Source organism: Bos indicus x Bos taurus, chromosome 2, assembly GCF_003369695.1.
Source record: "Bos indicus x Bos taurus breed Angus x Brahman F1 hybrid chromosome 2, Bos_hybrid_MaternalHap_v2.0, whole genome shotgun sequence".
NCBI lineage: Eukaryota > Metazoa > Chordata > Mammalia > Artiodactyla > Bovidae > Bos > Bos indicus x Bos taurus.
In genome coordinates this window covers 26,312,570-26,337,348 of record NC_040077.1, presented here as the reverse complement: position 1 = coordinate 26,337,348, position 24,779 = coordinate 26,312,570, and the positions used below count along the sequence as shown (strand labels likewise).

Below are 24,779 nucleotides of genomic sequence, written 5' to 3'. Positions count from 1 at the left end.
ATCTGTAGTTTCACTGTGATGTGTCTATTTGTCGGGCTGGTTCTAGATGACGATTTGTGCCTCATCAGTTCTGAAAATTCTCGACCATCACCTCCTTGAATTTTGAGTCTCTACTATCTTTATTTTCTGCTTTGGACACCATGTTATGGTATTTGTTGGATCTTCTCATTCTGTCTCCTAAAGAGAGCTCACTCACTTTCTATCCAGTAATCTTTTTTTTTTCCCCCTGAATTGAGGGTAATTTCCTCAGATCTATCTTCTTGGTAATCCCTTCTTCAGTTCTATGTGATCTGCTGTCCAGTGTGTCTATTAAGTTTTTAATTTGAATGAATGGAAATTTCATTTCTAGAAAAATCTTTAAGGAAAATTTTACAGAGAATTTGAGTTTTATCATTCGTCCAGTGTCGATTTTAAAAATTAATTTTTAGTTTGGGGGTTCCAAAGCCGCAAGAATAATATAAATCCCAGACTTGGCATGAAGCCTAGATTTGTGGTTTTGACTTCTTAAGGGAATTTTAAATCTTACCCATTGCTCAGGTAGAGATAATTCTGCTTGTAGGTGATTTTATTGGGAGAGTGGGGACAATTTAATGGAATATATTCTTTAAAGAATCTCGGGAACATCTAACCTATGATAATGGAAAGAATTCCTGGAATGCTGGTTGGCATGAATATATTACTATATTTCTGATTTATTCACTACGATATTTTCATTATCACAAAACTCCAGTTAGCTTATCAGTCATCTCTGAAGAACCCTCATATTTTGACAGGGGACCTTTGATGTTGGTCTTGCTAATTTTCACTTTAGAATTTGTGAGAACATACCAGACTGTAAGGATGTGTTTTGGTTGCTCTTCCCAACGTTTTTGTCTTTTTGGCCTTTGGTAAATCATTTAATTTTCCTAGGCTGTAGTTTTTATCACATGTAAAATAGGGATGGTAGACAGATCAAAACCTGCCTACTTCAATTTTTTTCTTTTAAACTAAATGTAACACTAAACACATAAAATAGAATGGTATTATTCCAATTGATTGCCCAGGACTATGAAACATTGGCGTGCTGTAATAATACTCTATTATGTTAGTGCTCTTATAGATAGAACTGTTAAGCATACCCTTTTATCAAACTGTTGGATTGGAATGCTTGACCAAGGCAGTTGCATATGATTTTGAGGGCATGTTTTTGGAATAGCTTGAATAAAGAATAATTGGCTCAGTGGTAAAGAGTCTGCCTACCAATGCCGGAGACTCAAGAGCCATGGATGGGTTCTATCCCTGCGTTGGTAAGATTCCCTGGAGAAGAAAATGGCAACCCTCTCCAGTATTCTTGTCTGGGAAATCCTGGGGACAAAGAGGAGCCTGGCAGGCTACAGTCTATGGGGTCCCAAAAAGTCAGACTCGACTTAGTGACTAAACAACAACGATAGCAATAAGTTGCACAATTTAAAGTACAATAAGTTTTCACATCAATTTTTTTATGTGTACACACACACATACCTGTAAAACTGTGATCTCAATCAGGATAGTAAACATAGCAACTGCCTGCAAGGTAATGCCTTCCTTCTGCCTTTTTCTGTGCCCCTTCCCTCAGCAACCACTGATCTAGCAACATTCTGTTGCTATAGATTTATTTCCTTTTCTAGAGCTTTATATAAGTGGAATGTGTGTGTGTGTGTGTGTGTGTGTATCTTGTGATGTTAAACCATATTTATAAGTATAAAAAATCATTCACCAATAATACTCATATGGTGGCTTTAAAAAATTTTTTCCCAAAACCTAATTCAGGGCACCATTTTTATTTAAAAATGAAAAAATTAAAAAAAAGTTATTTCATTTTTTGGACCCCTTCAAATAACTTTATTCATACAAACATCATTTAATTTACAAAGCCTCAGCAGGGCACCATTTTTAGATGGCCATTAGGAAAACAGCAATGCATAGAAATTGGTAGCCTTTCTCATTGATAACTTCACCATTTTATTTTTACCTTTTACCCTTGAATTATTCAAAAGCTGATACATTATTGCTTCAGTTATAGGAGAAAAACAGCTATTCTTTCCCCCTTTTCATTATTTTCTTACTTTGATTTCATGTTTATCAGAGCATCCAAAACACTCATTCTCTCTATTGTTAATTCAGCTTATAAGGCATCCTCAAAGACAGGGTAGATTAAGTCATCCTGGCATGGAAATATGTATATACATATATTTGATCTGGTGTTCTACACTCAGCATAACCATTTTAGGTTCATTCATCTTGTTGTATGTCACTAGTTCATTCTTTTATTGCTCAGTAGTATTTGACCATCAGGGTATGACACAATTTGTCTATCTGTTAATCTGTCAATGAACATTTGAGTAGTTTCCAGTTTTTGACTATTACAAATATAGCTGTTATGAAATATTCATATTCAAGTCTTTATGTGAATATTAACCAGTTTTTATATGGATACTTCCCTTTGGTAAATACCTAGGTGTGTTATGAGTGAATCATATGATAGATGTGTGTTTAACTTAAAAATTTTTTTAAACATTTTTATTGTGGTTTTTTATGTATATATATAAAATAAACTTTGACATTTCAATTATTTAAAGTGTATAATTCAGTGGCATTAATTACATGATGTGTAGCTTTTAAAGAAACTTTCAAAATGTTTTCCTATGTGGGTATTCCATTCTGCATTCCTACCAGCAGTATGTGAGTTCCAATTCTTCTGCATCCTTGCAAATGATTGCTGCGGTTAGTCTTTTTAATTTTAGCTGTTCTAATAGTTGTGCATCACTATGAACAAAGCTAGTGGAGGTGATGGAATTCCAGTTGAGTTATTTCACATCCTAAAAGATGATGTTGTGAAAGTGCTGTAGTCAATATGTCAGCAAATTTGCAAAACTCAGCAGTGGCCACAGGACTGGAAAAGGTCAGTTTTCATTCCAGTCCCAAAGAAAGGCAATGCCAAAGAATGCTCAGACTACTGTACAATTGCACTCATCTCACATGCTAGTAAAGTAATGCTCTTCTTCAAGCCAGGCTACAGCACTACGTGAACCATGAACTTCCTGATGTTCAAGCTGGTTTTAGAAAAGGCAGAGGAACCAGAGATCAAATTGCCAACATCCGCTGGATCATCAAAAAAGCAAGAGAGTTCCAGAAAAACATCTATTTCTGCTTCATTGACTATGCCAAAGCCTTTGACTGTGTGGATCACAATAAACTGTGGAAAATTCTTCAAGAGATGGGAATACCAGACTACCTGACCTGCCTCTTGAGAAACTTATATGCAGGTCAGGAAGCAACAGTTAGAACTGGACATGGAACAACAGACTGGTTCCAAATATGGAAAGGAGTATGTCAAGGCTGTATATTGTCACCCTGCTTATTTAACTTATATGCAGAGTACATCATGAGAAACGCTGGGCTGGAAGAAACACAAGCTGGAATCAAGATTGCTGGGAGAAATATCAGTAACCTCAGATATGCAGATGACACCACCCTTATGGCAGAAAGTGAAGAGGAACTAAAAAGCCTCTTGATGAAAGTGAAAGAGGAGAGTGAAAAAGTTGGCCTAAAGCTCAACATTCAGAAAACTAAGATCATGGCATCTGGTCCCATCACTTCATGGCAAATAGATGGGGAAACAGTGGAAACAGTGTCAGACTTTATTTTGGGGGGCTCCAAAATCACTGCAGATGGTGATTGCTGCCATGAAATTAAAAGACACTTACTCTTTGGAAGGAAAGTTATGACCAACCTAGATAGCATATTCAAAAGCAGAGACATTAGTTTGCCAAGAAAGGTCTGTCTAGTCAAGGCTATGGTTTTTCCAGTGGTCATGTATGGATGTGAGAGTTGGACTGTGAAGAAAGCTGAGCGCCGAAGAATTGATGCTTTTGAAGTGTGGTGTTGGAGAAGACTCTTGAGAGTCCCTTGGACTGCAAGGAGATCCAACCAGTCTATTCTGAAGGAGATCAGCCCTGGGATTTCTTTGGAAGGAATGATGCTAAAGCTGAAACTCTAATACTTGGGCCACCTCATGGGAAGAGTTGACTCATTGGAAAAGACTCGGATGCTGGAAGGGATTGGGGGCAGGAGGAGAAGGGGACGACAAAGGATGAGATGGCTGAGTGGCATCACCGACTTGATGGGCGTGAATTTGAGTGAACTCCAGGAGTTGGTGATGGACAGAGAAGCCTGGCGTGCTGCGATTCATGGTGTCGTGAAGAGTTGGACACGACTGAGCGACTGAACTAAGTTCTGGTAGTTCCTTATCTATTGTGGATATAAACCCTTTATCAGATACATGATTTAAAAATATTTTTTCCTGGTTTGTGGCTTTGTTGTTTAGTCACTAAGTCATGTCTGACTCTCATATCTATATTTATGAGTCTCCTAAGTGGACTTTTCCCCCTTTATAAAGGGACTTAGTTTCTTTGAAATCTGCATGAATTTGTGTGTGTTATTTGTGTATATATATATGCACACATATATATGTGTGTGTGTGTGTGTGTGTGTGTGTGTTTGTGGAGGAGAGAGTAAGGAAGAAAGAAAAAGAGAAATCTATTAAATGTGGTCAGAAGATCCCCTGAGATATAGTTTATTTTTTAAACAATAATAGAAAACCTATAAGATAGGTGTTCTTTATCTCTGAAATTATTAACTTAACGTGTTATAGTTTTGTTAATTATATTTCTCATCAGGTATTCAATTATCCATCTTGCAATTTGGTACTCTGAGAGAAAAGTTTATTTTGGTTTGTATAAAACTGAAATTTAACACTGACAGTTAAGGTTAGAAAGAAGGAAGTGATGCCATGGCTTAGATTTATTTGAAGTAATACTGAGTATTACTCAGTATTATGAGTATCTGTATCAGTAAGTCTTAGATTTTTTTATGTTATCAAATTTGCATACACAGGAACTTATATGTAAAGTGTATATATATAATATAAATAATTTTAATGGGAACATTCATGTGGCACTATCTTCATTAAGATATAGATCTTTAAGTATTGATAAATATTTTATATTACTGTAATTTTAATAGAAAATGAATTCAAGTTAGTATGAAATTAAGGTGATGAATTTTTTTTTTTAAGACTAAAAAAGGCTATAGAGAGTTATTAGGATATTAGGCATTGAGATTAGGAACAGGTTAGAGAGGATTAGCCTTAATCCTGATATTAAAATACTATATATAATAGATTCTTAAACCAATATAATTTCTTATTGTCATTTGATTAGAAGGACCATGAAGCCTGGTTTTTCCTCTCTAGCTTTATTGAGGTATAATTCACAAAATTATATAAATTTAAAGTATATAACATGACAATTTGATACATGTATATATTACAAAATGATTATCACAATAAGGTTAGTTAACACATTCATCACCTCATAACCTTTTTTCGTGTGTTAAGAACTTTTAAGAACTACTTTCTTAGAACATTTCAAGTATATAATACAGTAATGTTAACTGTAGTCACCATGCTATGCATTAGATCCCCAGAACTTATTTATCTTATAAGTGGAAGTTTGTACCCCGTGACCAACAATCCGTTTCCCCCATACCAAACCCCTGACAACTACCATTCTACTCTCTGTTTCTGAGTTCAGCTTTTTTAGATTCCACTTACAAGTGAGATCACACAGTATTTGTCTTTCTCTGACTTATCTTCCTTAGCATAAAGCCCTCTAAGTTCATCCATATTTTCACAAATGGCAGGGCTTCCCTCTTTTTATGGCAGAATAACTTTTCCCATTATATATAAATGTATATGTATATATATGTGTGTATATATATCTGTCTCACATTGTTTTTGTCCGTCATCTGTTGGCTGACACTTGTTTCCATGTCTTTGCTGTTGTGATAATGCTACGGTAAACATGGGGTGCAGATATCTCTCTGAGATAGTGACTTAATTTCCTTCAGATATATCCAGAAGTGAGGATTGCTGGATCATATGCTGCTGCTGCTAAGTCGCTTCAGTCGTGTCTGACTCTGTGCGACCCCATAGACGGTAACCCATCAGGCTTCCCCGTCCCTGGGATTCTCCAGGCAAGAACACTGGAGTGGGTTGCCATTTCTTTCTCCAGTGCATGAAAGTGAAAAGTGAAAGTGAAGTTGCTCAGTCGTGTCCGACTCTTAGCGACCCCATGGACTGCAGCCTACCAGGCTCCTCTGTCCATGGGATTTTCCAGGCAAGAGTACTGGAGTGGGGTGCCATTGCCTTCTCCGATCATATGCTAGTTCTGTTTTTAATTTTTGAGAAACCTCATACTGTTTTCCATAATGCTGTAACAGTTTACATTTCTGCCAGTGAATGAGTCCTCTTTTCTTCACATCTGTTTTAACGCTACTTCTCTCTTGTCTTTTTGATAAAAGTCATCCTAACAGATGTGAGGTGATAATCTCATTCTGGTTTTGATTTACAGTTCCCTCATGATTAGTGTCAAACCAGTTAGTCCTAAGGGAAATCAGTCCTGAATATTCACATTGGAAGGACTGATGCTGAAGCTCCAATCCTTTGGCCACCTGATGCGAAGAACTGACTCACTGGAAAAGACCTTGATGCTGGGAAAGATTGAAGGCAGGAGGAGAAAGGGATGACAGAGGATGAGATTGTTGGATGGCATCACTGACTCGATGGACATGAGTTTGAACAAGTTCTGGGCATTGGTGATGGACAGGGAAGCCTGGTGTGCTGCAGTCCATGGGGTTGCAAAGAGTTGGACACGACTGAGCGACGGAACTGAGTAATTAATGATGTTTAGCACCTTTTAATGTACCTGTTTGTATGCCATCTTTGGAAAAACATGTATTCAAGTCCTCTGCTCATTTTAAAGTCAGAATTATTATCTGTTTTTTTGCTATTTAATTGTATGAGTTCTTTATATATTTTGAATATTAACCTTTAATTTGGTTTGCAAGTATTTTCTTCCATTCCTTATGTTGCCTTTTCGTTTTGTTGATTACTTTCTTTGCTGTGCAGAAGAAACTTTTTACTTTGAGATAGTTCCACTTGTTTGTTTTTGTTGCTATATTTTTGGTTTCATATAAAAAAAAATCATTTCCAAAGCCAATGTCAAGAAGTCCCCCCCCCTCAAAGTTTATGATGGCCTACATTTAAGGGTATATAATTTATTTTGAGTTAATTTTTGTGAGTGTCTGCGTTAGGCATCCAGTTTTATTCCTTTGCATGTGAATATCCAGTTTTCCCAGCACCATTTATTGAAGAAATTATCCTTTACCCCTTTGTGTTCTTGGCTCCTGTGTCAGATTTTAGTTGACCAATATGCGTGAGTTTGTTTCTGGAGTTTCTGTTCTGTTTTATTGATCCATGTGTCTGTTTCTATGTCAGTATCATTCTGTTTTGATTACTATAACTGTATAGCACAGTTTGAAATCAGGAAGTGAGATGCCTCCACCTGCCTTTTTTTCTCAAGATTACTTTGGCTATTTGGAATCTTTTGTTGTTCTGAATGAATTTTAGGATTGTATTTCTGTGAAAAATGCCTTTGGAATTTTGATGAGGATTGCATTGAATCTGTAGATTGCTTTGGGTAGTATGGATGTTTTACTATTAATTTTCATCCATGAACTTGGAATATCTATTTATTTGAATTTTCTTCAGTTTCTTTCATTAGTATTTTGTAGCTTTTAGCACACAACTCTTTCATGTCCTTTGTTAAATTTATTCCTGTCTATTTTTTTATTGTTTTTGATGCTATTGTAAATGAGATTTCTTTCTTCATTTCTCTTTCAGGTAGTTTACTGTTAGTGGATAAAAATGCAGTTGATTTTTGTATGTCGATTTGTATCCAGTAACTAGTAGTAGTAGTTTTAACAGTTTTATTTTGGTGTAGTCTTTAGAGTTTTCTAAATATAATGGCATGTCATCTGTGTACAGAGTTTGTTTTATATCTTTCTGATTTGGACACCTTTCATTTCTTCCTGTTGTGCAGTTGCTCTCGTTAAGACTTCCAGTGCATGTTGAATAGAAGTAATGAGACTGAGTATTCTTGTTCTTGGTCTCAGAGGAGGAACTTTCAGCTTTTCACTATTCAATATTATGTTTCTGGACTTGTCATTTATGGCCTTATTTATGTTGAGGTGCATTCCAACTGTACCCAGTTTGTTGAGAACTTTTATCAATGTTTACTGAATTTCGTCAGACGCTGTTTTTGCATCTGTTGAGATTATCATGAATTTAATCCTTCATTTGTTAATGTGGTATATCACATTGACTGTTTTGTGTATATTGAATCATCCGTACATCCCAAGGATAAATCTCACTTGATTCTGGTGTCTAATCTTGTGGTGTACTGTTGAACTTGGTTTGCTAGCATTTTTTTGAGAATTTTTGCATTGCTATTAGGGTAATGCCTCATAAAATGAATTTGGAAGCATTCTTTCCTTAAATACTTGTAAGAATTTGAGAAGGATTGATATTAATTCTTCTTTAACTGTTTGGTAGAATTTGGTAAGAGAATCTTAATCTCTTCTGCTTTTGTTAGGTCCTTACCATTTCTGTCCTTCGTTGTGCTCGTCTTTGCTTGAAATGTTCCTTGGTATCTCCAGTTTACTTGAAGAGATCTTGTCTTTCTCATTTTATTGTTTTCCTCTATTTCTTTGTCTTGTTCACTTAATGCTTTCTTATCTCTCCTTTCTATTCTCTGGAACTCTGCATTCAGTTGGGCATATCTTTCTCTTTTTTCCTTGCCTTTTTCTTCTCTTCTATTCTCAGCTATGTGTAAAGCCTCCTCAGACAACCGTTTTGCCTTCTTGCATGTCTTTTTCTTTGGGATAGTTTTGGTCACTGCCTCCTGTACAGTGTTACAAACCTGCATCCATAGTTATTCAGGCACTCTGTTTACCAGATCTAATCCCTTGAATCTATTCATAACCTCCTCTGTATAATCATAAGGGATTCAATTTAGATCATACCCGAATGATCTAGTGGTTTTCTCTACTTTCTTCAATTTAAGCCTGAAGTTTGCAATAAGGAGCTTATGATCTGAGCCACAGTCAGCTCCAGGTCTTGTTTTTGCTGACTATATAGATCTTCCCTGCAAAGAATATAATCAATCTGATTTTGATATTTTCCATCTGGTTAACAGTTACTAAAATTATGGTTATTTTTAATCCACTCATTTTTTGAACTTTCATATGAGTTGAAAGTGATTTACACACCACTTTTGCAATATTAGAGAATATGACTTTGACTATATATTTACCTTAACTGGTGAATTTTACACATTTATAGGTTTTTTAGGTTATTAGCATCTTTTCATTCCAGTTTAAGAATTCCTTTTAGCATTTTTTTTGTAAGTTACATCTACTGATGATCTCCTTCAGGTTTTGTCTGTGTGTTTGGGAATATCTTTATCTCTCTTTAAATTCTGAAGGCAGTTTTGCTGGGCATAGTTTCTTGGTTGGCAGTTTTTTCTCTCAGTATTTTGAATATCTCACTCTACTTTTTCCTGGCTTGTGAGATTTCTGTTGAGAAATCCCCTTGCAGAAATGGGAACTCCTTTATGTGATGATTCACTTTTCTGTTGCAGCTTTCAGATTTCTCTCTTTGTCTTTGGGTACCTTAATTATAATGTGTCTCAATGTAGCCCTTTTTGGGCTTAACCTATTTAGGAGCTTTAGGGTCTCATGAATCTGAATGTCCATCTATTTCCCCAGCTTGGAAAGTTTTCAGCCATTGTATCTTTAAACTTTTGATCCCCTTCTCTCTCTCTTTTTGTGATTCCCATAATCCACATATTTGTTCTTTGAATGTTGTCCCATTCCTCCTTTTGACTTTCTTCATTAGTTCTCATTTCTTTTTGCACTTCTGACTGGGTAATTTCAGGTGACTTTTCTTCAAGTTCACTGATTTCTTTTGCTTCATTGAAGTCTTCTGTTGAAGTTTTGTCTTAATTTTTTTTAGTTCAGCCATATTGTTCAGCTCTAGGATTTCTGTTTATTTTAAAAAGTGGTTTCCATGTGTTTATTTATTTGGTTGTGTCAGGTGTTAGTTGCAGCACATGGGATCTTCGTTGCATCATGCAGGATCTTTCATTGCAGCACACAGACTCTGTAGTTGTGGCACGTGGGCTCAGTAGGTGTCACATGTGTGGGCTCTCTGTCTGTGGGGCATGGGCAGTGGAGAATGTGGGTTTAGTAGTTATAGCACACAGGCTTAGTTGCTCTGTGGCATGTGGGATCTTGGTTTCTGGACCAGGGATCAAACTTATGTTATCTGCATTGCAAAGAAGATTCTTCACCATTGGACCATCAGTTATGGTTTCCATATCTTTTTTTTTTAAGAATTCTTTCTTTCTTTCTTTTTATTTTTGGTTGCCCTGAGTTTGTTGTGCACAGACTTTCTCTAGTTGTAGTGAGTAGGGGCTACTCTTTCTTGGGGTGCACCGGCTCCTCATTGCCATGGCTTCTCTTGTGGCGGAACGTGGGCTCTGGGCATGTGGGCTTCAGTAGTTGTGGCTCATGGGCTCCTGCATGCTGGCTCAGTAGTTGTGGTGCACAGGCTTAGTTGTCCTGTGGCATGTGGGATCTTCCTGGACCAGGGATTGAACCCATGACCCCTGCAGGTAGATTCTTTACGTTTGGTCCACAGGGATGCCTTCCGTATCTTTTTGAACTCATTTTATTCATGTATTTCTCCTCTGTTTTCACGTAATTGTTTATTTGTATTTTCTATAGTTCACAAAACTTCTTTAAGAGTATTATTTTGAATTTCTTATCATTCAGTTCATAGATCTCCGTTTCTTCAGGGTCCATTATTGGAGCTTTATTAATTTCCTTCAGTGGTATCAGATTTATTTGATTTCTTCGTGATCCTTCTGTCCTTGTGTTGGCATCTGTGCATTTGAGGAGGTGGTCTCCGCCTCTAGTCAACCCAGTTTGGGATTCTGGATGGGCCGATTGGTAGTGTATACTAGCAGGCAGCATTTGCTTTCAGCATGTCTAGTGAGGTAGGACCGCAGTCCTTACTTTGAGGTTGGGAGGGGCCTGCTGGCTCGGTCCTGTGGTTGGATGAATTTACTAGCTAGGCTCCCTGGGTGGGTGGGGCTACTGGCTGGGATTCACGGTCTAGCAGGATCACTGTCTGGGCTCCATAATTGCTTCTAGTTAGGCAGGGTCACAGACTGTTCCCTGGCTGGAAGGTGCAACTGTTTGGTCACTGATTAGGTAGGGTCACAGGCTGGATTGTTAATCACCCCTGATTAAGTGGGTCCCAAGGCTGTGCTCCCTGGCCAGTTGCCAGTCTAGACTTACTGTTGGATCAGACTTTTTGAATTAGCCCTGCTTTTGATATTCTCTTTGTTTCTTAAAACCATTGAAAGCTAAGGGAATTACAATATTTTATTATTTTGGCTGGCTTACATCTTCCAGTTTATCTCTTTTACTTGGACAGCATATGAGAATTCTTTCTTTTAACTGTGGTTTGAGAAAATGTCTTCACAGGTATGGTGGATAAGAGCTCCAGATTAGAAATTAGACTGTCCTGATTCTAACCTGTGGATTACTGGGTCAAATGGTTGTGTGTTTATACCTTTAATAGTCCTCATATTTGGTGTGTTACTTCACACCTTTCCCAACAGTACAGTGAGGATGTCTGTCGCTTTACCACCTGACCAGGGCAGTATATTATCAAATATTTGGTCTTTGCAAATACTATAAGTTTGAAAAAATTGTCCCAGTGTAGTTTTATTTCTTTTTTGGTCCATGTGTTATTTACAGGTGTGTTATTTAATTTCCAGATTTGGGGGACTTTTTTAGATATGTCTGTTACTGATTTCTAGTTTAATGTGTGGCCCGAGAGCATACTTTACATGGTATAAGTTTAAAATGCTTCAATTCCACATAGTTGGTAGGACCCATATATTCTTTTTTGATATTTTCTGCTTGTCAGTATTGCCATGAGTCTTTGGTCTGGACTAATTTCAGTGCTGGCAGTAAGCCTGGCTCCATCGTGTGTTCAGGGAATCATGTCTTAATGAGGGTGTGTAGTAGTCTCACTGCTGTAACATGTTACCACAGACTAGGGGGCTTAGATAACAGAAATTTATTTCTTGAGGCTGGATCAAGATGCTGGCAGGTTTGGGTTTGATTTCACCTGAAGCCTCTCTCTTTGGCTTGCAGATGCCCGCTTTCTCTCTGTGTCTTCATATGGTTTTTCTTCTGTGTACCTGTATTACTGGTGTCTCTTTTTCTTCTTATAAGGACACCAGTCTTATTGGACTAGGGCCCCACCCTATGACTTCATTTAACTTTAATTACCTAGCCAAAGGTCCTATTTCCAAATACAGTCACACTGGAAATTAAGCCTTCAATGTATGAATGTTAGGTGACCTCATTTCAGTTCATAACAGAAGGGGCATGGAGAGTGGGTATATGCATTAGAAATATATGTCTTGTGCTAATTCTGTGCAATGTAGTCAATGTATATGTTGATAAATATACATGATTATTTAAAAATACTGTCTGATGTTTAAGTTGGTTTCTGGGATCTGTTGGATCATAGGAAAAGCAAGAGAGTTCCAGAAAAACATCTATTTCTGCTTTATTGACTATGCCAAAGCCTTTGACTGTGTGGATCACAACAAACTGGAAAATTCTGAAAGAGATGGGGATACCAGACCACCTTACCTGCCTCCTGAAAAATCTGTATATAAGTCAAGAAACAACAGTTAGAACCGGACATGGAACAATGGACTGGTTCCAAATTGGGAAAGGAGTACGTCAGGGCTGTCTATTGTCACCCTGTTTATTTAACTTCTATGCAGAGTACATCATGAGAAATGCTGGGCTGGATGAAGCATAAGCTGGAATCAAGACTGCCGGGAGAAATATCAATAACCTCAGATATGCAGATGAAACCACCCTTATGGCAGAAAGCAAAGAAGAACTAAAAAGTGTCTTGATGAAAGTGAAAGAGGAGAGTGAAAAGACTGGCTTAAAACTCAACATTCAAAAAAGTAAGATCATGGCATCCAGTCCCATCACTTCTTGGCAAATAGATGGGGAAGCAGTGGAAACAGTGGGAGACTTTATGTCCTTGGGCTCCAAAATCACTGTGGACAGTGACTGAAGGCATGAAATTAAAAGACACTTGCTCCTTGGAAGAAAAGTTATGACCAACTTAGACAGCATATTAAAAAGCAGAGACATTACTTTGCCGAGAAAGGTCCGTTTAGTCAAAGCTATGGTTTTTCCAGTAGTCATTCATATATAAATATGAGAGTTAAACCTCAAAGAACGCTGAGCACTGAAGAATTGATGCTTTTGAACTGTGGTATTGGAGAAGACTCTTGAGAGTCCCTTGGACTGCAAGGAGATTAAGTCAGACAATCCTAAAGGAAATCAGTCCTGAATATTCATTGAAAGGACTGGTGCTGAAGCTGAAACTCCAGTACTTGGGCCACCTGTTGCAAGCAGCCGACTCATTGGAAAAGACTCTGATGCTGGGAAAGATTGAAGGCAGGAGGAAAAGGGGACAACAGAGGATGAAATGGTTGGATGGTATCACCGACTCAACGGACATGAGTTGAGCAAGTTCTGGGAGTTGGTGAAGGACAGGGAAGCCTGGTGTGCTGCAGTCTATGGGGTCGCAAAGAGTCGGACACGACTGAGTGCCTGAAATGAACTGAAGTTGGTTATATAATTCTGTGAGTTAATAATATCCATTTGCTTCTTAAAAATCTAAAAAGAAATTTTTGAGACACATTTTATGAGCGGTGAGATGAATGTCCAGCTGCTGTAGGGTGTAGTGTTCTGTTAGGTGTAATTGATTGATAGTATTTTAATAGTTATCTACTGCTCTGTAACAAATCACTTATAAACTGAGCAGTTTAAAATGACAAACATTTATTATCTTATACTTTTTGTGTACTGAGGATTCTGAAGTGGCCTAGGTGTGTGGTTATGGCATTGTGTGTATAGTATCTCTCAAGAGGTTGTAGTTAAGATTGTGACTAGGGTTATAGTCTTCTGAAGGCTTCTTGGGACTGAAGGGTCTACTTCCAAGATGAGTCACTCACATGCCTGTTGATGGGAGGGTAAGTTTTTCAAAATATGGGCTTATCATAGGACTGCTTGTAAAATTTAATTAATTTTATAATGACAATGAATTCTCCTAGACTTTGTCTGAAAAGTTTTTATTTCTAAGTTTTGAAAGTTATTTTATGTTAAGAATTCTGGATTTGCAGGGCTATTTTGTTTTAGCACTTTAAATGTGTTTGTCCATTGTGTTCTAGATTCTGTGATTTCTGATGAAAAGTCTGCTTTTATATACTGGTTGCTTTGTGAGTTCTTAGATCTGTAATATTATGATTTTCAATACATTTGGAAAAAATTTGACCATTCTTCACATATTTGTTCTGTTTCTCTTTCTCCTCTTTTTGGGATTCCAGTGTAAGGCAATATTGCTTGTTTTTAATCCCACTCCTCACTGAGATGCTCTTTTTTCTCAGTCTTCATGAATTATTTTGCATAATTTCTTATTGCTTTGCCAGTAAATTATTAATCTTCTCTTTCTAGTGTCTAATATACTATTATCCCATCAGGTGTATTTCTTTGCTACTAACATTATTTTTCATCTGTAGAAGTTTGATATGGGTCTTATTTATTATCATGGTGTAAGATTTTAGGAGATGCTGTTTCCTGCCCCTAAACTGTCTGGTTATTCAATTATCTCAATACCATTTCTCTGAGTGAGCCAAGTTTTTCTCATAGATTTGAAATCTACCTATGTCATGAATTAAATTCCACATATATTTGATTCCGGAGAAGGCAGTGGCAACCCACTCCAGTACTCTTGCCTGGAAAATCCCATGGACGGAGGAGCCTGGTAGGCTGCAGTACATGGGGTTGCTGAGGGTCGGACACGACTGAGCGACTTCACTTTCACTTTTCACTTTCATGCATTGGAGAAGGAAATGGCAACCCACTCCAGTGTTCTTGCCTGGAGAATCCCAGGGACGGGAGAGCCTGGTGGGCTGCTGTCTATGGGGTCGCACAGAGTTGGACACGATTGAAGCAACTTAGCAGCAGCAGCATATTTGATCCATTTTGGGAGTCACAGTAATTAATATGCCCATTGATAATATCTTTTCATGTGCCAGTGCTGCATTGTTTTCTTTCTGCCTTCAGGCATTCAATTTATAATTTATTTGCTATCTTAAAAGTTAAATATGTGTACATCTTTAATTTTACCTTCAAATCTTCTAATCTTATATGCCTTCTTTAAGTAAATTAGAACTTTTTTGTTGCTCAGGCACTCAGTCCTGTCCGATTCTGTGACCCCATGGAATGCAGCATGCCAGGCTTCCCTGTCCTTCACTATCTCCTGGAGCTTGTTCAAACTCATGTCCATTGAGTCGGTGATGCCATCCAACCATCTCATCCTCTGTCGTCCCCTTCTCCTCCTGCCTTCACTCTTTCCCAGTCTCAGGGTCTTTTCCACTGAGTCAGCTCTTCACATCAGGTGGCCAGAGTATTGGAGCTTCAGCTTGCATCAGTCCTTCCAATGAATATTTAGGGTTGATTTCGTTTAGGATTGACTGATTTGATCTCCTTTCAGTACAAGGGGCTGTCAAGAGTCTTCTCTAGCATCAATTCTTTGGTGCTCAGCGTTTTTTATTGTCCAGCTCTCACATCTGTACATGACTCCCCGAAAAACCATAGCCTTGACTAGATGGACCTTTGTTGGCAAAGTAATGTCTCTGCTTTTTAATAGCTGTCTAGGTTGGTCATAACTTTTCTTTAAAGGAGTGTCTTTTAGTTGCATGCCTTCAGTCACTGTCCACAATGGAGTCCAACAAAATAAAGTCTCTCACTGTTTTCCATTGTTTCCCCATCTATTTGCCGTGAAGTTATGGGACCAGATGCCATGATCTTAGTTTTCTGAATGTTGAGCTTTAAGTCAACTTTTTCACTCTCCTCTTTCACTTTCATCAAGAGGCTCTTTAGTTCTTCTTTGCTTTCTGCCATAAGGGTGGTGTCATCTGCATATCTGAGGTTATTGATATTTTTCCCGATAATTTTTTTTTTAATTTAATTTTTAATTTTTTAAAGTTTATTTTTTATTGAAGGATAATTGCTTTACTGATACCAGTAATCTTGATTCTGGCTTATGCTTCATCCAGCCAAGCATTTCATATGATGTACTCTGCTTATTTATAAATTAAATAAGCAGGGTGACAATATACAACCTTGATGTATTTCTTTCCCAATTAGAACTTATAATTTTCATTAATCTTTTGCTTTTTTAGTACTTTAGGCCCCAGTAAATAATATTAAACCTATCTAGATGGAATTTAAAATGTTTCCTTTTATTTCTTAACTATTCATGTAATATAACAGTTTTAGACATGAGGTTAATCTGTTCTTTACTGAAGCCACGCCTGTGAAAGATGTAGAAATATAGAGATACAAGATACGAACGCATATAGGTGAATTTCTGTCCCAACTCTCTCTTTGTTTATTTTATAGTTTACTTAATTGCATTTATCATTAATGTCTACTCTCTAGAATGTAAACTGCCTAAAGGCTGGACAGCAACACTGTTTTGATTATTCTAACCTTAAAATAAATTAGTACCTGATAAAACTACTCTACTCTCATTACATTTGTTTTACAGAAGATTCTTAGCTTTTAATTTTCCATTGGAACTTTAGAATCACCTTGTTTATTCTTTATTGATATTTTTACTGAGGTCATATTATGTATGTAGATTTGTTGCATACCATATATATCTTTATGATATGACTTTTGTGATCTTCAGGAATCTTTTAGCAGTTTTATTAGATAGGTCATTTAGTGTTTCTGTTACTTCCCTATCTGTAAAGTGAAGAGATTATTTCAGGGGCTTTTAATTTGGGATGCATGTCTTTCTAGGGATCTCTATAAATTGTCGTTGTTTAGTTGCTAAGTTTAGTTGCTAAGTCGTGTCTCTATTTTGTGACCCCATTTATTGTAGCCTGCCAGGCTACTCTGTCTCTGTGATTTTCCAGGCAAGAATACTGGAGTGGGTTGCTGTTTCCTTCTCTAGGAGATATTCCCTCCTTCTCTAGGAGATATTCCCGGTCCAGGAATTCAGCCCGGCATCTCCTGCATTGTCAGGCGGATTCTTTACCACTGAGCTACCAAGAAAGCCCTCTCTATGAATTACCTTAGATTATATGTGAAATTATTCTTTGTATGTGATTTGTGCTGAGTTAGGAACGTAATGTACATGCCACAGTCTAATTTTTAGGGAGCTTATCTCAGATGCTTTTCTAATTTTTGAAATATGTGGTTGAGTTATTTGAGCTGGCTTCTCCTTGGCCTTCTTCCCCCCAGCCAAATCTTAGTAATTTGCAAATGGATGACCAAAATCCTCTGGTCCTTTTCCTTTCTTGCCATCCTATCCCTTTCCCTCTTGTCCTGTTCTGCCCCCTCTCTTTTTTTCAGCGTATAGGAACTCTGTTTTCAGTCATTTAAATTTGGTATTAGGGGAATCAGACGGAGGGTTTCTGGGATGCTGATAATATTTTGTTGCTTGATCTGATTGCTGCTAGCATGGATGTGTTCAGTTTGTGATACTTCATTGAGCTGAACACTTTGCTTTTGGGCAATTTTCTGTCAGTTCAATGAAGATTTTTTAAAAAGTTGAGGTAAAATAAAATTTGGAGATGCTATTTTATCAACTGTTTCCACAGTTCTATTTGACTATCCTATTTATTGCCATAACATCCTGCTTCACTAAGAAATATTTAACCTTTTTACTCATTCAGAACTGTTGGGTTCCTTGAAGAAAAAAATCTGTGACCTGTGAATTGCAAATGCAAACACATTACTTCCTGCCATTTTTCCTTTGGAGCCATACCGATTGTCTAAGAGCCCTCTTTCTATTCACCTGGGGAGAGATCTTTAGAACCTGATTGTATGTAGTCTCATTTGTCATACCTCTTGACAATACGCCCAACCCACAGAGCTTTGTATGCCTAGCCTAGCTCCTTCGTTTCATTTGGTCTGTAGCCCAGATGTCAAGTCTTCAGAAAGGCCTTCCCTGACAAACCCAATTTAAAGGTGCCTAATGGATCCGTTCTATAAATCAGGCTGTGGTATTATTTTGTAGAGCTTATTTTTCATATTAATTTGTTTTTCTATCCTCTGCCTCAACCCGCTTCTCCCCTCGAAAGAAAGTTAGCTGCATGAGAGCAAGGCCTCTATTCCTAAGGCGTAAGTGCCAGGCATATAGTGGTTCTTAAAAAGATGTTTGAAAACTGGAATTATTAAATGAATTCTGTTTTTTCTTTAATTGGATGCCCTTGAAATCATTTTTGGAATTCTACTATTAGATTAAATCTTTGTTTCACCAAACCTTTATTGAGCACTTGCTGTGTAATATGTAAGATGCTTTAGTTCCCCATATTATTTCTCAGACTAAAATGCAAAAACCAGTTTTGTTTGTCAATCTCATAGTTTCTTATTGGAGAAGGAAATGGCAACCCACTCCAGTATTCTTGCCTGGAGAATTCCGTGGACAGAGGAGCCTGGTGGGCTACAGTCCATGGGGTTGCAAAGTCGGACACGACTGAAGTGACTTAGCACACACTCATAGTATCTTATAGTTATTTTTGTAACCTCAGTTTCCAAGTTGCTTAGACCATTCTTGCTGTTCCTTCACCTTTGTTCCAGGTTGAAATGTTATTCCTCAATTGACACTGACCTGACCTGCCTCTTGAGAAACCTGTATGCAGGTCAGGAAGCAACAGTTAGAACTGGACATGGAACAACAGACTGGTTCCAAATAGGAAAAGGAGTACGTCAAGGCTGTATATTGTCACCTTGCTTATTTAACTTCTATGCAGAGTGCATCATGAGAAACATTGGGCTGGAAGAAGCACAAGCTGGAATCAAGATTGCCGGGAGAAATATCAATAACCTCAGATACATAGATGACACCACCCTTATGGCAGAAAGCGAAGAAGAACTAAAGAGCCTCTTGATGAAAGTGAAAGAGGAAAGTGAAAAAGTTGGCTTAAAGCTCAACATTCAGAAAACGAAGATCATGGTATCTGGTCCCATAACTTCATAGCAGATAGATGGGGAAACAGTGGAAACAGTGGCTGACTTTATTTTCCTGGGCTCCAAAATCACTGCAGATGGTGATTGTAGCAATGAAATTAAAAGATGCTTACTCCTTGGAAGGAAAGTTATGGCCAACCTAGACAGCATATTAAAAAGCAGAGACATTACTTTGCCAACAAAGGTCCATCCAGTCAAGGCTGTGGTTTTTCCAGTGGTCATGTATGGATGTGAGAGTTGGACTGTGAAGAAAGCTGAGCGCCAAAGAATTGATGCTTTTGAGCTGTGGTGTTGGAGAAGACTCTTGAGAGTCCGTTGGACTGCAAGGAGATCCAACCAGTCCATTCTAAAGGAGATCAGTCCTGGGTATTCTTTGGAAGGACTGATGTTGAAGCTGAAACTGCAATTCTTGGGCCACCAGATGCAAAGAGCTGACTCATTTGAAAAGACCCTGATGCTGGGAGGGATTGGGGGCAGGAGGAGAAGGGGACGACAGAGGATGAGATGGTTGGCTGGCATTACCGACTCAATGGACATGGGTTTGGGGGAACTCTTGGAGTTGGTGATGTACAGGGAGGCCTGGCGTGCTGCGATTCATGGGTTCGCAAAGAGTCGGACACGACTGAGGGACTGAACTGAACTGAAGTGTTCTTCACTGTCTGTTCAGTAGCTCTTTTGAATTACTTTCTTTTGTAAACAGAAAGCTTTCTGTTTCTACATTCATGCTTATAAGCACTTCAGTTAAATTATATTAGGTTTAGGGGAGAATTTTAAGTTTCTTTGATTTTACTTAGATTTTGTGTACCCCATCTGAAAGAAGTTCTTAAGTTCCTGCTGCTGCTAAGTCACTTAAGTCGTGTCCGACTCCGTGCGACCCCATAGACGGCAGCCCACCAGGCTGCTCTGTCCCTGGGATTCTCCAGGCAAGAACACTGGAGTGGGTTTCCATTTCCTTCTCCAGTGGATGAAAGTGAAAAGTGAAAGTGAAGTTGCTCAGTCGTGTCTGACCCTTAGCGACCCCATGGACTGCAGCCTACCAGGCTCCTCCGTCCATGGGATTTTCCAGGCAAGAGTACTGGAGTGGGGTGCCATTGCTTTCCCCATCTTAAGTTCCTATTTCCCTTTAAATAAAGATTTAGACTTTTAGGTGTAATGAACAGTGAAAGTGAAAAGTGAAAGTTGCTCAGCCCTGTCTGACTCTGCGACCCCATGGACTATCCGGTCCATGAAATTCTCCAGGCCAGAGTACTGGACCAAGTAGCCATTCCCTTCTCCAGGGATCTTCCCAACCCAGGGATTGAACCCAGGTCTTCCATATTGCAGGAGGATTCTTTACCAGCTGTGCTACCAGGGAAGCCCTTAGGGTGTAACTTAATTTTTTTTTTCCAACTTTTTTCATTCTATGATAAATATGGAAATGATATTTGGATGGGAAACAAAAGCAGCTGAGGAGGCTGTTCAGACCCTGCCTACCTATCTGTGTGAGGACTGAGGTAGTCTACCTGTCTCTACACTATAATCTGTTGGCCTGATGTTTTTAAGCTCTGCTTTAAGGGTAGATAAACTTAAGTAGTATGTGAACACTCTGTTTTATTTTTGTATGTTTGTGTATTTTTTTTCTTAAGAAAGAGTTATAACTTTCATTAGATTCTGAAAAGGGTCTATTAGCCAAAAAAGGTTAAGAATGAATGTTCAAATTGTGGAACTAAAGCCAAATGAATGACATACCTTATTGTTCATTTTCGGGGTAGGTTTTTTCCTTTTGATTATACAGTTATACATATATTTATCTTACAGAATTTAAACATTGTAGGTACAATTAATGTAGACAGTAAAAGTATGCTGTATCCCATTTTCAGTTAATTTCTACCAAGTTTGGTGTACATTTCTCTAAGTATTTTTCTTCCTACAGATGTCATTTTCTTTTCTCTTCTTTTTCCAAAATTTTATTTATAAAAGAGGTTATTATATATATATGTACATATATATGTATGGTATGCAATTCTTTTCTCACTTATTTTAGATATAATTCCACTTCAGTACTTGTTGATCTGCCTCATTCTTTATAACAAATTCAGTGTTTTTTATTGATCTACAAAATTTTGGTTAATCTTTATTCTATTACATGAGTAATTCCTAACTTTTTTGCATTGCAAACTGTGGTACAGTGAATATATCTGTAGATATATTTTTGCAAATTTAGAATTATTTCTATCTAATTACAAGAAAGAGAGATGCTCAGCTAAAGTTATGAATACCTAAAGTGTTAATGCTGTGCTGTGCTTATTTGTTACTCATTTGTTGCTCATTTGTGTCTCTTTGCCACCCATAGAATGTAGTTTGCCAGTCTCCTCTGTCCATGGGATTCTCCAGGCAAGATTACTGGAGTGGGTTGACATGCTCTCCTCCAGGGGACCATCCCAACCCAGGGCTTGAACCCAGGTCTCCTGCATTGCAGGCAGATTCTTTACCGTCTGAGCCACCAGGGAAGCCTCAAGTATTAATTGCTATTGCTATTGCTAAGTCACTTCAGTCGTGTCTGACTCTGTGCGACCCCATAGACGGCAGCCCACCAGGCTCCCCGGTCCCTGGGATTCTCCAGGCAAGAACACTGGAGTGGGTTGCCATTTCCTTCTCCAGTGCATGAAAGTGAAAAGTGAAAGTGAAGTTGCTCAGTCGTGTCTGTCCCTCAACGACCCCATGGACTGCAGCCTTCCAGGCTCTTCTGTCCATGGGATTTTCCAGGCAAGAGTACTGGAGTGGGATGCCATTGCCTTCTATTGTTAAAATGTCATCCAAAACTGGATCTATTTACCCTTCCACGTGTATGATAACAAATTTCTGAACATGCTTTCCAACGAGTTAATAAAGTGAATTTTCCCTAATCTGCAAGATGAAAAAACATTTTTATGTTATCAAAAATTTCAACCATACACAAAGTTAAAGATAGAACTTTGAACCTCCATAACCCATCATTGGAGAAGGCAATGGCACCCCACTCCAGTGTTCTTGCCTGGAGAATCCCAGGGACGGAGGAGCCTGATGGGCTGCTGTTTATGGGGTGGCACAGAGTCGGACACGACTGAAGCGACTTAGCAGCAGCAGCAGCAGCAACCCATCATTGGACTCAATGTTTATCAAGATTTTTGACTCGTTTGCCTCCTTTGCCTTTTTTCTGTTTTGCCAAAGTGTTTTGAAACAAATCCCAAACATATTTGATCACCCCCCAGTATGCTTCAGTATTCATCTTTTAAAAAATGCATTTTCTTTCTTAAAAAATTTTTTTAGCCTTTTAGTGGAGAAAATTTCATACAGGTCTAAAAGCAGTGAGTGTCACTTAATTGATAACAATATTTTATTAGGAAAAAACTCCTTTGGTGATGTTTTGTTAAGGACCAATTAAAACTACATTCTTTTTTCTTGATGTCTTAAAAATCTGAAAGTGGTGGTACTTTATTGGCTTTGACACTGGCCCACATTCTGCTTAATAAGTATAATATAACAAAACCCCTTATCAGTCTCCCAGTTTCTACAGTTAACAGCTCAAGCTGGGCTTTGTATACTCCTACTTATTTTCCTTTACACAATCAAATTATTTTGAAGCTAATCTCATACATTGTAGCATTTTATTCATAAACATTTATATAGAGGTATGTAAAAGATAGGACTGTTCTATTCAGTGATAACCACAATGCTGTTGTCATACCTAAACAAAGTTAATTCCTTATTACTGTTAAATATCCATCAACATTTACTTACATAACCACAATGCCATTTATGTTACCTAATAAAATTGTTTAACAAACTAGTACTCAGTTCTTAATTGGACTTCTGTTTTCTAAAAAATGCCTTTTTCAAGTTGGTTTAGGTTAGAATCCGTTCACATGTTACATTTGGCTACTGGGCCTTTCAAGCTCTTTAACTGGTGCTCCTTCTACCTCCTTTTCCTCTCAGCCACTGACAGGTTGCTGTGATCAGTTGCAGTGGAGTCAGTTGTCCTATATAATGTTCTACTTTCATGATTTTTCTATTTGCTTTCTTACGGTGTCATTTAACTTATTTCTTTATCTCTTAGCTCTAGAGACTTCACTACTTAGCTCTAGTGTCATTTAGGTTCAACTTGTTTGGTAAAAACTCTTTGTAAATGGCACTGTGTACTTCAGAAGCATCACAGCATCTGATTTTTTTTTTCCTCTCCTGTGGTGATACTAAGATTGATATGGATGTAACAGTCTGTTCTCTAAGTGGTAAATTTTTCTTTAAGCCTTTCTTTAATGACTCCATTCCATGGGTCAGTTATTTTATAGGTATCACAAAATGGAGATTTTCTAATTGCTCATTTTTTGTTTTAATAAACTTAATTCATTTGATTACTGCAGAACTTGAACATCTTTTCATATGTTTGTTGGTCATTCAGTTTTGTGAATTGCCCATGACCTTGGATGATTTTTTTATGAATTACTTTCTTTTTAACCCATTTTTCAAGAGTTTAAAGATCATAGATATTAATCTTGTATATGTTATAAATGTTTTTTCCAGTTTGTAATTGTTTTCTGCATAGAAACTTTTAATTTGTGTAGCCAATTTTTATCTTTCTTCTATGACTTTTGTTTTTAAATCTTACTTTGACTTTTGTTCTTTGAGATAATATAAGTAATAGTTTATTTTCTTTCTGGTAAATTTTTTCCTGCTTGATTTTTCATCTATGTGGAATATAGTTTGTATATGGTATAGGATAAGGATCAAATTTATTTCCTGCGTGTAATCAATTAGTCCTTTAGCAATTTATTGAAAATCTTCTACCCCCCCACATTAATTGACTTAGGCATTACATAGTCTGTTTCTGGAATCCATTGTGGTTTATTGATAACATAATATCACAGATTTTATTTTGTTTTTATTAAAAAATTCTTTTATTGGAGTATAGTTAACAGCAAAGTGAATCAGTTATATATATATGCATATATCCACTCTTTTTGATTCTTTTCTCATATGGGTCAATATAGAGACATTACACATATTTTAAATTATATTGGATTTGTCCTATGTTTTAAAGTGTAGGTCACTGTCATTAATCATTTTGTAAGACGTTTTACTTATTTTCTTTCACACATATGATTTTCCATTTGAACTTTAGAATTAGTTTGTGATTAGTCCCATTGAAATTTAAATCTAATGTCATTGCGTTTGGTGGGAGAGACTTTTTTTTTTTTTTAAGGGAATGTGGTTTTTCTCTGTTCAGATTTTTTATGTTTTTCAGCTAAAATAGTTTCTCCATCTGTTGTAATAAGTTTCTTTCTAGGTATGTTTTATGTTTAGTGTGTTTATTTTGTGTTTGGTCACAAAATAGCTTATTTATGACTACCCAGATTATAAATATAGTTTACTTCAGTTTTGCTCAAATATACCAGTCATACTTTAAAATTAGTATAAGATCAGAAGAAATGTGCATACTTAAGTGTATATACTTTTCAAATAAACTTTAAGTATTTGTATCACTTATCTACTCATTAATGCAATAAGTTCAAAATAGTTAAGGAATGAAAAATGCAAGTTTTTAAAATAATTCCAAGTTTATAATTCCCAAGTTTGGGAAATAATCAGTTTGTATTTAATGATTTATAAAGAGTGAAAGTAATAAATTAATCCTTGAAACTAATAAATTGCAGTTAAAATGTATAAAGTCAGTAACAAGATTT

General features: G+C 37.2%; 1 protein-coding gene across 7 annotated transcripts in view; it reads left to right on the top strand.

Annotated features, from left to right (window-relative positions):
- Nucleotides 1-24,779, top strand: part of UBR3 (ubiquitin protein ligase E3 component n-recognin 3) — a 204,332-nt gene that overhangs the window by 11,466 nt on the left and 168,087 nt on the right. The window lies entirely within an intron of this gene.